The sequence below is a fragment of the Archocentrus centrarchus genome, chromosome 19 (assembly GCF_007364275.1).
Source record: "Archocentrus centrarchus isolate MPI-CPG fArcCen1 chromosome 19, fArcCen1, whole genome shotgun sequence".
NCBI lineage: Eukaryota > Metazoa > Chordata > Actinopteri > Cichliformes > Cichlidae > Archocentrus > Archocentrus centrarchus.
In genome coordinates this window covers 30,772,990-30,789,562 of record NC_044364.1, presented here as the reverse complement: position 1 = coordinate 30,789,562, position 16,573 = coordinate 30,772,990, and the positions used below count along the sequence as shown (strand labels likewise).

The window sequence follows — 16,573 nt, the reverse complement described above, 5'->3', positions numbered from 1 at the left end:
CACACACACACGCACACACACACATGCGCACGCACAGACGCACGCACGCAACACATGCATACTCACACAGACACGTGCACACACACACAGATGCACGCTCACACACACGCGCTCACACAGACACATGCACGCTCACACAGACACACCCGCTCACACACAGACACATGCACACACACACACGCACAGACACCACGCACACCACACACACCTGCACATGCAGACACACACACGCACACACACACATCGCACGCACAGACGCACGCACCACACACATGCATACTCACACAGACGCACGTGCACACACACACACACATGCACACACACACACACACACGACGCACACGCACACCACACACACACACATGCACACACACCACAGACGCACACACATGCACACGCACACAGACACACACACACACACATGCACACACACGCACAGACGCACACACATGCACACACACAGACACACATGCACACACACGCACGCACTCGCACGCGCGCGCACACACACACCTGGAGAAATAATTGTGATTATTGTGGTTCTGCTTGCAATCTGGTCACTACAGTGAAATTGTGAAGTTGTCATTCTGGGTGCACAAGAAGTGAACAGGAAGTGCACGACGTTAATAAATATCGTAAGACTTGGCAAAAAAGTACTCCAAAGCAATAAATCATTAACACTGTCAGTCTCTGGCAATGCATCTTTGTTGGACTGTGCAACACAGAACGGGACACACAAAGGAGTCCAACAGCTACTTTGAGGTTCCTTCACTCATTAATGTCTAAATTGTATGGCTGATGGGCTTGCTTGGCAGAGCCCTGTTCTCTGAGAATAAGCAGCATCACTTGGGCAGATGGCAGGAGAAATCAGCTGTGACTAAGGGATATACAACAGGGCCAGAGCGCTGTGCCAATGACACAACCTTAGGATTGAGGTTGAGAGCAAAATAAGTAAAATGGAAAACAATGGACTGTGCCCTTAAACTCAGCTGTGTTATGAATGCCACTGGGCAACAAGCTGCAGTCTGCATTCCTCATATCAAGGGAAACCCATCATCTCTCGCAGCCCACATGGACACAGGGCTGCGCTTCAATCACTCACTTTCCCTTTCTTCCCGTTTTATTCAGGTCCTCAGAGCTCCAATTCCATAACTTTTCAACAAAAACTACCTTGACAAGCTTCCTCTGATTTCTCCCAAGTACAGAAAAAATATAGTCCAGGAAAACTTCAAGCTATTTCCTCATCCCAGTTGATGTGCTGCTTGGCAGAAGGGATGCATAAGAATGAGCAGTTAGCAGCGTTTGGAGTCCAACTGGGGGGCCTAGCTTGAGAAATGAGCTGGCATTTGGAGATAGGCAGGCACAGACTAATGGAGTCACTCTGAGGGGTTCTGAGTGAAATTTTCATTTCTTTTCTTGGGGGGTAAATCATGCTGTATGGTAAAAGGGTGAAAGCACTGAGGCACTGTGGGCTGAGGCACAAGACAGCCTGAGTCTAGGACTTCTGCTGAGCACGATATTAACATGAGCCAAGATGTCTGCTCTGCATGTGATTTTGTTATCTGTTCCCTTCACTTGACTTTGTATCATATTAAAGTTAGGATGATTTTTTTCCCCCCTGTAAATCTTAAGGAATTTTCCTCAGTTTGTCAGGGAGGACACATGTCTGTTTATCTTCAGGTGTCCTGTTTGATTCAAAGACAAGACACATTGGCAGCTATTACTTCTAAACATAAGGCCAAAACAGAATTAAGCCACATGTCTTCACTAGCAACACAAATCTCATCTTTTATATTATTTCCTTTCTTCTTTAGGGGCACAGCGAGTTTCCCCACCAAATATTTGAATTTCTTTGGGGGCTTTTAGCACAAACGCCCGAGTTGTTTCTGCTTGACAAAACAGCCATTTCTAATTAAGCGTGGTTTCTTAATGAAGGGGTAAACAGAAAAGGCTCCAAATGGTTGTCATTAAGGGCTCACAGGTTAGACCCCTGCTCTCATTAAAAGGGTCTGTTCTCACACACAACACACACACACACACACACCACACACACACACACACCACACACACACACACACACACACAAAACAAAAACAAATCCCAAGCTTGGCTACACATGTGCATGTTGGCTACATGTGTAATCATTTCTGTATGTATTGATGTGTGATTTTGTGTCCACATGCTTGCGTTTGTTTGTGCCTGCCTGAAAGAACACACTGAATCTCATTTACAGTCCAAGGGGTCACTTATTGACTAAATCAACCCCCCTGACAGAGCCCAGACAGAATGGAAGCTTAACAAGATTACTGTTATATATAGCAGCGGTAATGGGAACCTCTCTGGAGATTCTGCTGCTGCTGATTTGTGCCCTGCTACCCAGATTTGAGCATTTTGCACACTGCCTCTCTCCACCGGGAAACTCCTGATGCATTACAGCTGCAATGGATCAATCAATCTGCTTACCCCCAGCTCTCCCATTGCTCCACCTGCTGCCTGCCACGGCAGTGATTCCTCAGAAGACTGTGCCGAAGGCTGCATGAGTTTGTACTGCCCATGCATGCCTGTTCACCTGCACACTAGTTAGAGAAATCACAAAATAAATGGGCATCTTGTTGCTCTCTACCTACTGTTAGTCATGTCAGGGTTAAAGCGAGGAGCTAAGGATTAGAGGAGGCGGGAGAAAAAAGATTCATATTAGAAAATACAGCACTGACATGCTTGTTTTGATTAATGGACCCCTCTCTGCTGGTGAGTGACAATTATCAGAAGGCTGGATGGCTCATTCATCTCTGTCATCGTAGGCTTACCAGTGTGGCATATCCAGTCCAGCAGCCAGTCGTGCTACCATCTCGCCCTTATCGCTCCCACCTGGTGCTGAAGATTTTCAAGCAGAGGAAAGAAGAGAGTGGAGGAGGAGGATGCAAAAGACATGATGGAGCACAGCTGAGACTTTGACATTTGGCAGCAACCGTGTTCAGCCATTGCTGAAATAGACTTATCCTGGGATTTACTGTATGTTTACTCAGATAACCTGACTGCTATATGCCTGCAAACAGGATCATCCACCAAACTATTACCACCTAACTGAAGTTAATTTGGGGAAAGGAAAATAGACAGGGCGATAAGCGACTTTGTGTTGTACCATTGAATGGCAGATAGAGGAATTTTGTTGTATCTAAGCCCAAGGCTCCGCCTGGCCTCTAATTAAGCAGGAAGAGAGCGCTTGAGCAACGGGAATCTTATCTTTGCTTTTGCCAGGCGACAGAGATAGTGTCCAGAAGCATAAACACTAATAACTACCAAGAGTGTGCTTTACTGTTAGAATGCTTCTCTGTTGGTGCCTCTTCTGATGCGTATTGCAGAGATACAGATGGAGGCAGAAGCTGCACATACGGAGACGCACACACCCTAAAATAAGCAAACTTTTATTTCCATTTTTATGGTCCATCTCATTTTTCATGTTAACTTTCTGTCTTTCTATGCTTATGCACCCACTCTCACATGTACATTCAAGGGAAGGTAAGAAAGGTAGTTGTTTTTCAAGTGAGGTACTATCCTTTGACGTAGACAGCAAACCGAGCCGAGCAGGTGATGGATGGGAAGTGGACAGCTGTCGACAGGCAGGAGGACAGCGGGGCAGTGAGCACCCGATGGAGACACACCTAATTCCCAGGTCTTATTTTGTCAATAAACAGCAGCCAGTGGCACTCAATTAGAGGACTTTATTGACTATGCTGCCTGGCCTGTGTCAGATGTCAGCTTGTGACACAGCGTGATGTCCTGCACTGACACTTTCTGTGAGATTACAGAAAATAGAAAATCAAAGAAGATTGCAAAGCAGAAAAAATAAAGGCGGGAAAGCAGACAGAGGATTTGTTGAAATAGAAAGAAGAGACAGTGTAAGATTAAGGGACATATAAAAAGTGGGCAAGTGAGGACTATAGCAGTCCTTTTTTCACAAAAGCTCAGATTATTACTTCTTGGGCTCACTGCATGTCAACTCAGGGCAACATGTAAAAATGCAGAATATCAGACATGACAAATAAAATCAGTAATTGTCAGGTTTCACTCTCCTGTCTTTTTCTTTATTCTTGCCACTAAATATATGTGGATAAGAAAAAATATCCTCCTCCCCAGCCCTTTCTTTAGAGTGAACAAATCTTCTAACTAATATTTATTTTCAGTTGTTTCTTCTGCAGTATGCTGGCTTTTGTTACACTTCAAACGCCACTGCATCATCTTTTTTTCTCCTGGAGAGGAAGAAAGAAACAGACACCCCAGCTTAGCCAGCTTTCCAGAGTAATTGGTTTAGAGCCATTTCTTGAAGTGGTTGCAATTTTAGACACTGGGATGCCTAATTTTTTTTTTTCAGCTATCCATTTATTGTCTCATTTGAAAGAAGAAGGGAATTTATTCATTAGCAGATAAACATATTGTTGGTAGTAAAATGCAAAAAACATGTAAACCCTCTTATACACGCACCAATACAGTCATTAAGAACTGATCTCTTTCAAAAAGCCTTCAACATTTAGATGTTCACAAGTACTGTTATTATTATAACATAAGCATTAACATAGCATTATAGTAACATGTTGATACCTTAGCCAACATCTTCTTGTTTGTTTTTTCTCTTCTTATGTGGGGGTGGGTTTGGTGGTGGTGGTGGTGGTGGTGGGTGGTGTGAACTTAAAATGTCAACCTCATTATCATCAAACCTGTTATCTCCTCCAAATAAACAAGCATGTCAGACAGAAAAAAGTCAGGTTGACTTCCTTTGATTATCATATTCATTCATAGTCAGTCTCAGCATTTCAAATCAAGCTCAGTCAGCAGTCCTGTTAGGTCAGCTGATATCAGCTGATTTCAATACTAGCCCATTTCAGTGGACATGCTCTATACATTGAAATGGCAAATCCCAGATAAGCTGTTAAGTTAGCCTCACTGCTGTTATTGTACAAATAGATGTTATAATACTCTATGTCTATCCGCCCATTCTCTTCCATTTATCCCATTCAAGGTCACATGGGGCTGGAGCAGGGGTGGGCAAACTTTTTGACTCGTGGGCCACAGAGGGTTTCTAAAATTTGACAGAAGGGCCGGACCAGGAGCAGATGGATGGAGTGTTTTAGTAATTCACCTCATAAGAGAAAGAATAACATGGGATATGTAGAAAACGTGCTTTAATTTTAATAGAAAATTAACAAAAGCAATACAACAAATATCTCTTCCAAGTCCCACAGTATTTCTTTATTGAAATGACTCTTAAAACACTGAAAATTCCATTAACAAAATACAGTTTAAAAAAAAAAATACTAACAGTTACCATTTTGAAGCATTTAAAGTTTTGATATCCTTCAGGATATTATCATCACTCTCCTCCTCAACATTTCAAAAATGGTTGGACATGCAGATCGAAACAGTGACAACATGCCAATATGTGGCCATGTTAAATATATCTGGTGTGCATTGTTTATATTGAGAAGGCAGTGCACCTGCACACCACTTATGAGCACACCTTAACAGAAATGACATGTAACACGTAAATGCATGTTTAAGAGCAGAGAAACTTACTTTTGATTTCAGTGGGAACAGTGTTGTTGGTGTCCCTTTTTAACAAGCGCATCAAAGTCTGGAGTCAGTTTTGTTGTGGCGATTCTCAGGATGGATCTGAGGTGTTGGTCAGTCAAATTGGATCTGTGGCTGGCTTTGTTGAAGTTCATGACGCTGAAAGTCTGTTCACACACATAGGTCGAGCCGAACAACGCCAGAATCTTCTGTGCCGTCCTCCGGAGGTTTGGAAACACCGCTTCATTAAGTGACGCATAAAAGTCATTCAGTTTAAGAGAGTTGAACTTCTCTTTCAAGACAGCATCAGCCTGAAGGTCTATCAGTTCCAGCTGCATCTCTTCTGGTGCTGTTTCGGGGTCTTGTGACAGGGGACAGGCCACCAACTGAAGTGACTTGTTAATTTTCTCAAAATCAACAAAGCGACGGCAGAATTCTTTGTGGAGCGCATCCAGTGTCTCGCTGTATTTCTTAACTTTTGCGCCAGCCTCCTCTTTCAGTGTAGCTAGTGTGGGGAAATGAGTGAATGACTCATTTAGGATTTGCTTGGAAAATAAAGCCAGTTTGGCTTTGAAGGCTTTCACGCTTGTGTACAGGTCATGCACAAACCGATCCTTCCCCTGTATGTTCACGTTCAGCTCATTCATGTGTGAAAATATATCCACAGCAAACGCAAAGTCACAAAGCCAGTTCTTGTTGCTCAGCTCAGGAAATCCGTCGGCCTTCCCCAGTAGCTCCAAAAATGCACCGATCTCCTCTTTGAGGTCCCACACTCGTTGAAGCACTTTTCCCAAGCTTAACCAGCGGACACGGGAGTGATAAAGTAGGTCATGGTGCTCTGCATCAGTTTCCTCCAAGAATGCGATGAACTGACGGTGCTGAAGTCCCTTGCACGTATAAAGTGACAAGTTTTACGATAGGATTCACAACATGATTCAGCTGTAATACAGATTTACATAGAGATTCCTGGTGGATGATGCAGTGAAGGAAAATAACATCCTGGTCAGGATTTTCTTCTTTCACTTTATCCTGGATTCTTCTCAGCAGGCCAACATTTTTCCCTGTTAAATTTGGAGATCCATCTGTGGTGACGTTGATAAGTTTACTCCAAGACAGCTTCGTATTTTCAATGACAGCAGACACCCGGCTATACAAGTCCTCCCCCCGTGTTTTTCCTTTCAGAGACTCCATTGTCAAAAATCCTCTGTTATTTCAAAAGTATTGTTAATTCCTCGGATAAAAATGAGGAGCTGAGCAGTGTCATTTACATCGTTGCTTTCATCCAGAGCTAATGAATAAAACATGAATGACTCTGCCGTTTTTTTTAAGTTGCTAGTTAGCTCTTCGTCTATCAGTTCCACACGGCGAGTCACTGTCTTGCGTGATAGACTGATTTTTTCAAACTTTGGCCTCTGGACACAAGACACCTGCTGCCTCCACCATACATTCCTTTAAAAACTCCCCGTCAGACAGAGGCTTGCTGGCCTTTGCTAATTTGAATGATAGCATAAAACTGGCCTTGGTACTTGACTCTTGGATGGCACTTTGACGATGAAAAATACGTTGTTGAGCTTGTAAATTAGCTATCAACCTCTGAGCAGTAGCTTCCCGTTCTTTCTCTGACTGCTTGCTAGCATAGTTAGCATGTTTTGTGGTAAAGTGACGGCTGATGTTAAACTCTTTAAAAACCGCCACAGTCTCTTTGCATATCAGGCATACAGCAGTAGATCTGTGTTCGGTAAAAAAATATTTAGTTGTCCACTCCTTATTAAACACTCGACATTCTCTGTCCACTTTTCTTTTTTTAGCTCCGCTCATCATTGCAGAAGTGTTGAGCTGTCAAAGAGGGAAAACGCTGAATAATGATGCGTTCATGCGGTGTCGGAATGATCGTAAAAATCACTTTCCTACTGGGAAAAAACAACTCGGCAAGACGGGTCTTCCGACACCACTTGAATGCAGCGTAAGAGCGCACCTCAACAAAGGTCAGTGTGTCAGAGTATCCCATCTAGCGATAAACGCCACAATTGCAGGGAGAGTAAAACATTAACAAGGTTTACCATTATAATTGATTCAAATTCGGGGGGCCGGATTAAAAAGCTTAACGGGCCGCATACGGCCCCGGGCCGTAGTTTGCCCACCCCTGGGCTGGAGCCTGTCTCAGCTGTCATGGGGCAGGTCATACGTACATTCTGGACATGTCTTCAGTCTACCATAGAGAGCGATACCCATTCATGCTCACTAATTAACCTAATCCCATGCATGTCTTTGGACCCTGGGAGGAAGCCGGAGTACCCAGGGAGAGCCCACACAGGAGAACATGCTAATTCAATTCAAATCGATTCGATTCGATTCAATTCAATTCAATTCAATTCGATTCGATTCAATTTTATTTGTATAGTGCCACATAACAACAGTTGATGCAAGGCACTTTGTATTGTGGGTAAAGACCCTACAATAATACAGAGAAAACCCAACAGTCAAAACGACCCCCTATGAGCAGCACTTGGTGACAGTGGGAAGTAAAAACTCCCTTTTAACAGGAAGAAACCTCCAGCAGAACCAGGCTCAGGGAGGGGGGGTCATCTGCTGTGAGGGGAGAGAAACAGGACAAAAGACACACTATAGAAGAGATTAATAATAACTAATCATTAATGCAGAGTGGGGTATAAACAGAGTAAAAAGAGGTGAATGAAAAGAAACAGTGCATTATGGGAACCCCCCAGCAGCCTAGGCCTATAGCAGCATAACTAAGGGAGGGTTCAGGGTCACCTGATCCAGCCCTAACTATAAGCTTGATCATAAAGGAAAGTTTTAAGCCTAATCTTAAAAATAGAGAGGGTGTCTGTCTCCTGAATCCAAGCTGGAAGCTGGTTCCACAGAAGAGGGGCCTGAAAGCTGAAGGCTCTGCCTCCCATTCTACTCTTAAGTATCCTAGGAACCACAAGTAAGCCAGCAGTCTGAGAGTGAAGTGCTCTGTTGGGGTGATATGGTACTATGAGGTCTTTGAGATAAGATGGGGCCTGATTATTCAAGACCTTGTATGAAGAAGGATTTTAAATTCTATTCTAGATTTAACAGGGAGCCAATGAAGAGAAGCCAATATGGGAGAAATATGCTCTCTCTTTCTAGTCCCTGTCAGTACTCTAGCTGCAGCATTTTGGATCAGCTGAAGGCTTTTCAGGGAGCTTTTAGGACAGCCTGATAATAATGAATTACAATAGTCCACCCTAGAAGTAATAAATGCATGAATTAGCTTTTCAGCATCATAACAATCTGCATAACAATGAAAATTGATGCAATGCTTTCTAATAATACTGCCTAAGGGAAGCATGTATAATGTAAATAAAATTGGTCCTAGCACAGAACCCTGTGGAACTCCATAATTAACCTTAGTGTGTGAAGAAGACTCCCCATTTACATGAACAAATTGGAGTCTATGAGATAAATATGATTCAAACCACTGCAGTGCAGTACCTTTAATACCTATAGCAAGCTCTAATCTCTGTAATAAAATGTTATTGTCAACAGTATCAAAGCTGCACTGAGGTCCAACAGGACAAGAACAGAGATGAGTCCACTGTCAGAGGCTCTAAGAAGATCATTGGTAACCTTCACTAATGCTGTTTCTGTACTGTGATGAATTCTGAAACCTGACTGAAACTCTTCAAATAAACCGTTCCTCTGCAGATGATCAGTTAGCTGTTTTACAACTACTCTTTCAAGAGTCTTTGAGAGAAAGGAAGGTTGGAGATTGGCCTATAATTAGCTAAGACAGCTGGGTCAGTGATGGCTTTTTAAGTAGCAGTTTAATTACAGCCACCTTGAAGGTCTGTGGTACACAGCCAACCAATAAAGACTGATTGATCATTTTTAAGATTGAAGCATCAATAAATGGAAAGACTTCTTTGAACAGTCTAATAGGAATGGGATCTAAGGCTACGTTCACACTGCAGCCTGAAGTGACCCAAATCCGATTTTTTTGCCCTCATGCGACCTGTATCCGATCGTTTCATGCCAGTCTGAACAACACAGATCGGATTTTTTCAAATGCGACCCAGGCCACTTGGATATGTGGTCCTAAATCTAATACCTATCCGATCTTTTCAAATGCGCCCTGAGTGTGTACGGCCAGTTCGCATTTATCCGACCTGCACGTCATTGATACTCGACAAACGTCACTATTCTGTGTCGCGTTACGCAGACGCGGGAAGGAAAACGTGTGACTTCCGTAAACATTGAGCGCGCTCGCTACATGTGACGTTATCGCGTCCTCTACTACCCATGCGGGACACTTTCAGGTTCGTCTGCTGTTCACACACAGATCACATCCAAGTCGCATATATTTGGAATGTGAACGACCACGCAAAAAAAAAAAATCGGATTTCACAAAAAAATCGGAATTGGGTCACTTCAGGCTGCAGTGTGAACGTAGCCTAATAAACATGCTGATGGTTTGGAGTAACTATTGAAGTTAACTCCAAGATCAATAAGAAAGAGTCTAAACAAATACCGGCAGTGCTGAAAGCAGCCAAACATGAAGATAAATCTTTGAGATGGTTATGAATAATTTTTTCTCTAATGTCTAAAATTTTATTTGTGAAGAAATCATGAAGTCACTACTAGTTAAAGTGCTCACTCCACATAGAAAAGCCTGTATTTAAACCCAGCACCTTTTTACTGTGAGATGACTGTGCTAGCTAACCATATATACCCTCTATAAAATATACATAAATTGTAAATCAATCATCCATCCATCTTCTGACAGTTTTCTGCATCCAGGATACAAGCGAAGTAATCTAAGCAGAGTTTCCCATATCTCCCTCTCTCCTGCCTTCTTCCTGGGGGAGACCGAGGTACTTTCAAGCCAGCTGAGACATAAAATCTCACTAGCATGTTCTTGATCTGTACCAGCGTTTCCTCCGGTTAGGACATGCCTGAAACACCTCTCCTAGGAGGCACCCAGAAGGCATCCTGGTCAGACGCCTGAAACACATCAACTAGCTCCAATCGGTGTGGAGAAGTAGCAGCTCTACTCTGAGCTCTTTCCCAAATGATTGAGCTCCTCACTCCATCTCTGACCCCGAGGCCAGACACTGTGTGGAAGAAGCTCTCTAACTATGATCTCACTCTTTTGGGTTCCACCCAAAGCTTGTAAATGTGGGTTGACCCATACGTGGACAGTCTCACCTTCACTCGCAGCTCGTTCTTCACCACAACAGACTGGTACAGTGCCTGCATCACTGCCAGCACTGCACCAATCCATCTGTCAGTCTCCCTCTCTATGCTCTCCTCAGTTATGAACAAGACTCTGAAATACTACAATTCTTCTATTTGGAGCAACAGCTCAACCCTTAGCCAGAGTGGGTCCTTTTATGGCTAAGAATCATGGCCTCACACTTGGAGGTGTAAATTCTCCTCCCAGTCACTCTCAGCTGCAAACCCTCCCAGTGCGAGCTGAAGGTCACTGCCTGAAAAGAAGAAGCACATCTGCAAAAAGCAGAGTTGATCCAGCAGTCACCAAAAATAAATCTAGCAACAGATTAAAATTAGCTATTGAGGTTAATGCCGAAGGTTTCAAATAACACATTGATATTTTTGTAAATGTCATAAAGTGACACAAGTGATCACATGATTTGTGATAAATATGCAATTTGTGCAAATTCCTAATGTAATAGTAGCGTTTAATTAAAGTAACAATAATATTGTTTGACTCTTAGAAATAATGAATGAATGAATTTAACTACACATTTTAGAGGTGCTACTGCACCTATTAGCATTTGGGATATTGCACTTGTCAGATCATCATTTACAAAAACTTCCACATAATTTAAAGTTTATTTAACCTCTTACTAAATTAAATCACAAAAACTGTGTGAAGCATGAACACTGCAGCTCCAGTTAACTGAAATCACCCTGCTGAGCTGTGTTTCTGACCAGTGATTTAATTTTTGACTGAAGCCACAAACTGACCCCACTTAGAACTGTTTGTTGTCTCTTTATGTAAAAAAAGACCATTTGAATACAGTGCAAAACCTTGCTTTTTCAGAAAAAATAAATACCTGTCTTTGAACTGGGAAATTCCAGAAATTGCAGGCTCATTAGAAACGTACAGGTACACAGAGGCTTCAGTGCTCTAATTATAATCATTAACACACAGCATGATGCAAAGCTGCAACTATCTTGACACCCAGCAGATGGTAATGCTCAGGATACCAAAGCTGGAGAATGACTCTTTGACCCCACAGATAGCCTCACATCCTCAGCAAACAGCCTCTGACTCATTTGTCTGATACATGAAAATAAAATACAGAAACATGTTCTGACTTTGCTGTTAATATTAAATGGGGCTCTTTTTCTTCTCAACAGTAGGTTTATACCACAGCATTGTTTACATAAGAAGAAATGGTAATAAAACTCTAAAGGTTTATCCACTGGTCTCAAATTTGAGTTGTTTGCATGTCATAGTAATGAAGCTGGAAAGAAAAAAGGAGTTTTTAATGATCCATGCAGGCATGTCTCAGGGGACTGAGTTCTGATGTGAAATTTGTCTCACATCAGCTAAAGAAGATAATATGTAAATGGTGCTAGGATTTTATAGCTGGGACTATTTTGGAACATTCATTTTTACTAAGAGGTAAAATTCATGGTCTGGCTGAGGTATTAAAAGCACAGTTATAGGTCTTTTCCTGCAAACACTGCTGCTAGAGAAAGTCTAACAGCCAAGATTTCATTCCTAAACACTGTCATCCAAATTAAGGTGGAAAAACCTTCTGTGTTTAAAGCTGTGTTCCAAACTGGGAGCAGTCCAGACATACAGGTTGGACTAACATGGGGAGTAATTCTTTGAGAGTATTAGACAAACAATTTAACTGCAAGCCATGTGCCAAAGTCACAAATGAGCATCCACTGCAGCCAAGTGGACATTTCCCTGCCAAGGACAACTAATTATTGGGTTAGTTTTGCCAACATGTTCAAATGATTTATGATAATGAGAATGACAATAAAACTGCTACTGTCAAATGCTGGATCTAACCACAGCATGCCATTTTCATCTGCCTTTTGTGTAATATGGATGAAGAGAAAGTAATAGGCATGAGCAGGGATGGGATATGTTGCCTTGTTTCATACCTCCTGCACCCACTTCAAACTTTCGGGGAGTTTATCTCTGGAGAGTTCTTAATAATAATACTTCAGATTATGACTCATGAGTAATTGTGTCTACCTGATGTTTTCACAAAATTTCTTCAATATCTCTCTTGTCAAGCTCATTTCCATCACATTTGAAACCATTTGCATTACATTTGAACATACTGAGCAGGATGCGGGAACATTTTGAATCTTGTCTAATCCTAACCAAGTAATTTTGGAGCCTAAATCTAACCAAACAGGAAAAACAAAATTCAGTAGTAGTCTGTTAGCAGTCCATTGGCAGCTTTGAACTGCTCGTCTTCACACAGAGAGCGTCTGTTGTCAGATGGGGTCAGTTTAAAAAATATGGTACTGGTCTGTGGGCTGTTCTTGCATGTTGGTCCATCAACCAGCTGCAGAGAAGAGCAAAACTATAACATACAAAGAGCTGAAATAGTGTTAAAAACAAATTTGTCCTCTGCAGCCACTGTCTGTACTTCCCATGCTGCATTTTTTTTAATCTTTGATATTCCTCCCATTCCCTGTGAAGCCTGCTGTCAATCCTATCCCAATCCCAGCACAGCCAATCAGCATTCAGTTAGTGCACAGCATCATCCACGTTGACCAGTGTGCAGTTTGGATGTTAGAGGACTGCACAGGAGCATGTTTGTGATGGCTGAAAACCCCTCTCACAGGCAAATACCTACACAAACTGACACAACTGTGGTAGCATAAATTAAGCATTAGTTAAAACTGCAGTGTTTGTATTGAGGTCCAATGTTGCTATAGGTCAGGGGTGTAATATGAAGTGAGATTAAGAGGTTGACATTGTAAGACTGCGGTATTGTATCACTTCCTGTTCCTGTTTCGGAGCACAGTGTTTTGCTGTCTGTTAGCTGTTATATCTGTATAACTCGATTTATCTGGATAATAACATATTTAGTGTAATCTTCACCTACTTTAAATAGCATACTCTTTGCTGAATCACCTGTATTCACATTACTCACTTTATTTGTTTTTAGAAATTCGCTAGCTTAGCTCAGCTAGTAGCTTAGCCCTTAGCCGACTCACTACCAGCATGGCTTCTTCTCCTGTCTCTCCTGCACTTTCCTGCTCTGGGTGTCACATGTTTAGTTACTCCTCGGCCTCCTTTAGCAGTAACGGTACTTGTAATAAATGTAGTCTGTTTGTAGCTCTGGAGGCCAGGCTTTCTGAACTGGAGACTCGGCTCCGCACCCTGGAAAATCCTACATCTAGCCAGGCCCCTGTAGCGGGTGCGGACCATGGTAGCTTAGCCGCCGTTAGCTCCCCCCCAGCAGATCCCGAGCAGCAGGGAAAACAGGCCAGCTGGGTGACGGTGAGGAGGAAGCGTAGTCCTAAGCAGAAGCCCCGGGTACACCACCAACCTGTTCACGTCTCTAACCGTTTTTCTCCACTCGGCGACACACCCGCCGAGGAACAAACTCTGGTTATTGGTGACTCTGTTTTGAGAAACGTGAAGCTAGAGACACCGGCGACCATAGTCAAATGTCTTCCAGGGGCCAGAGCAGGCGACATTCATGGAAATTTGAAACTGCTGGCTAAGGCTAATCGTAGATTTGGTAAGATCGTTATTCACGTCGGCAGTAATGACACCCGGTTACGCCAATCGGAGGGTCACTAAAATTAATATTGACTCGGTGTGTAACTTTGCAAAAACGATGTCAGACTCTGTAGTTTTCTCTGGGCCCCTCCCCAATCAGACCAGGAGCGACATGTTAGCCACATGTTCTCCTTGAATCGCTGGCTGTCTGAGTGGTGTCCAAAAAATGACGTGGGCTTCATAGATAACTGGCAAAGTTTCTGGGGAAAACCTGGTCTTGTTAGGAGAGACGGCATCCATCCCACTTTGGATGGAGCAGCTCTCATTTCTAGAAATCTGGCCAAATTTATTAACCCTCCTAAAAACTGACTACCCAGGGTTGAGACCAGGAAGCAGAGTTGCAGTCTTACACGCCTCTCTGCAGCTTCTCTCCTCCTGCCATCCCCCCAAAACCCCATCCCCATAGAGTCGGTGCCTGCTCCAGACCACCAAACACCAAAGCTAAAATCAGCAAAAAACTATTAAGCATAAAAATTCAAAAACAATAAATAATACAGCTTCATCAACTGCACCAAAGAATAAAACAATTAAATGTGGATTGTTAAACATTAGGTCTCTCTCTTCCAAGTCCCTATTAGTAAATGATTTAATAATTGATCAACGTATTGATTTATTCTGCCTTACAGAAACCTGGTTACAGCAGGATGAATATGTTAGTTTAAATGAATCAACATCCCCGAGTCACAGTAACTGTCAGAATGCTCGAAGCACAGGTCGAGGAGGAGGATTAGCTGCAATCTTCAATTCCAGCTTATTAATTAATCAGAGACCCAGACAATGTTTTCATTCTTTTGAAAGCCTGACTCTTAGTCTTGTCCATCCTAATGGGAAAATCAAAAACCTGTTTTATTTGTTATTATCTATCATCCACCTGGTCCCTACTCAGAGTTTCTGTCTGATTTCTCAGACTTTTTTATCTGATTTAGTGCTCAGTTCAGATAAATAATTATAGTGGTGATTTTAACATCCATGTAGATGCTGAGAATGACAGCCTCAACACTGCATTTAATCTATTGTTAGATTCAATTGGCTTCTCTCAAAATGTAAAGGAGCCCACCCACCACTTTAATCATACTCTGGATCTTGTCCTACATATGGCATAGAAACTGAAGACTTAACAGTATTCCCTGAAAGCCCCCTCCTGTCTGATCATTTCTTAGTAACATTTACATTTACTTTAATGGATTACACAGCAGTGGGGATAAGTTTAATTACAGTAGAAGTCTTTCTGAAAGTGCTGTAACTAAGTTTAAGGATCTAATTCCTTCATTGTTATGCTCTTCAGTGCCACACAGTGCAGAGCAGCTACCTAAACTCTGCTCCCAGTGAGGTTGATTATCTCGTCAATAGTTTTTACATCCTCACTGCGTATAACTTTGGATACTGTGGCTCCTCTGAAAGGAAGCTCAATCAGAAGTGCCTGACTCCGTGGTATAATTCACAAACGCACAGCTTAAGCAGATAACCCGAAAGCTGGAGAGGGAATGGCGTCTCACTAAATTAGAAGATGCTCATTTAGCCTGGAAAAAGAGTTTGTTGCTCTATTAAAAAGCCTCCGTAAAGCTAGACATCTTACTTTCATCATTAATTGAAGGAAATAAGAACAACCCCAGGTTTCTTTTCAGCACTGTAGCCAGCTGACAAAGAGTCAGAGCTCTGTAGAGCCGAGTAGTCCTTTCACGTTAACTAGTAGTGACTTCATGGATTTCTTTACAAATAAAATTTTAGACATTCGAGAAAAAATTATTTATAACCATCTCAAGATTATTCTTCATGTTCGGCTGCTTTCAGCCTGCTGGTATTTGTTTAGACTCTTTTGCTCCAGTTGATCTTTCAGAGTTAACTTCAATAGTACTTCCTCCAAACCAGCAACATGTTTATTAATCCCATCCTACTAGACTGTTCAAAGAAGTCTTTCCAATTATTGATGCTTCAATCTTAAAAATGATCAATCAGTCTTATTAGTTGGCTATGTACACAGACCTTCAAGGTGGCTGTAATTAAACCTCTGCTTAAAAGCCATCACTTACCCAGCTGTCTTAGCTAATTATAGGCCAATCTCCAACCTTCCTTTTCTCTCAAAGACTCTTGAAGAGTAGTTGTAAAACAGCTAACTGATCATCTGCAGAGGAACGGTTTATTTGAAGAGTTTCAGTCAGGTTTCAGAATTCATCACAGTACAGAAACAGCATTAGTGAAGGTTACCAATGATCTTCTTACAGCCTCTGACAGTGG

General features: G+C 42.3%; 1 pseudogene; it reads right to left on the bottom strand.

Annotated features, from left to right (window-relative positions):
* Nucleotides 1–5,452: 5,452 nt before the first annotated feature.
* Nucleotides 5,453–6,756, bottom strand: LOC115798807 (general transcription factor II-I repeat domain-containing protein 2A-like; annotated as a pseudogene).
* Between the last annotated feature and the right edge of the window lie 9,817 nt (nucleotides 6,757–16,573).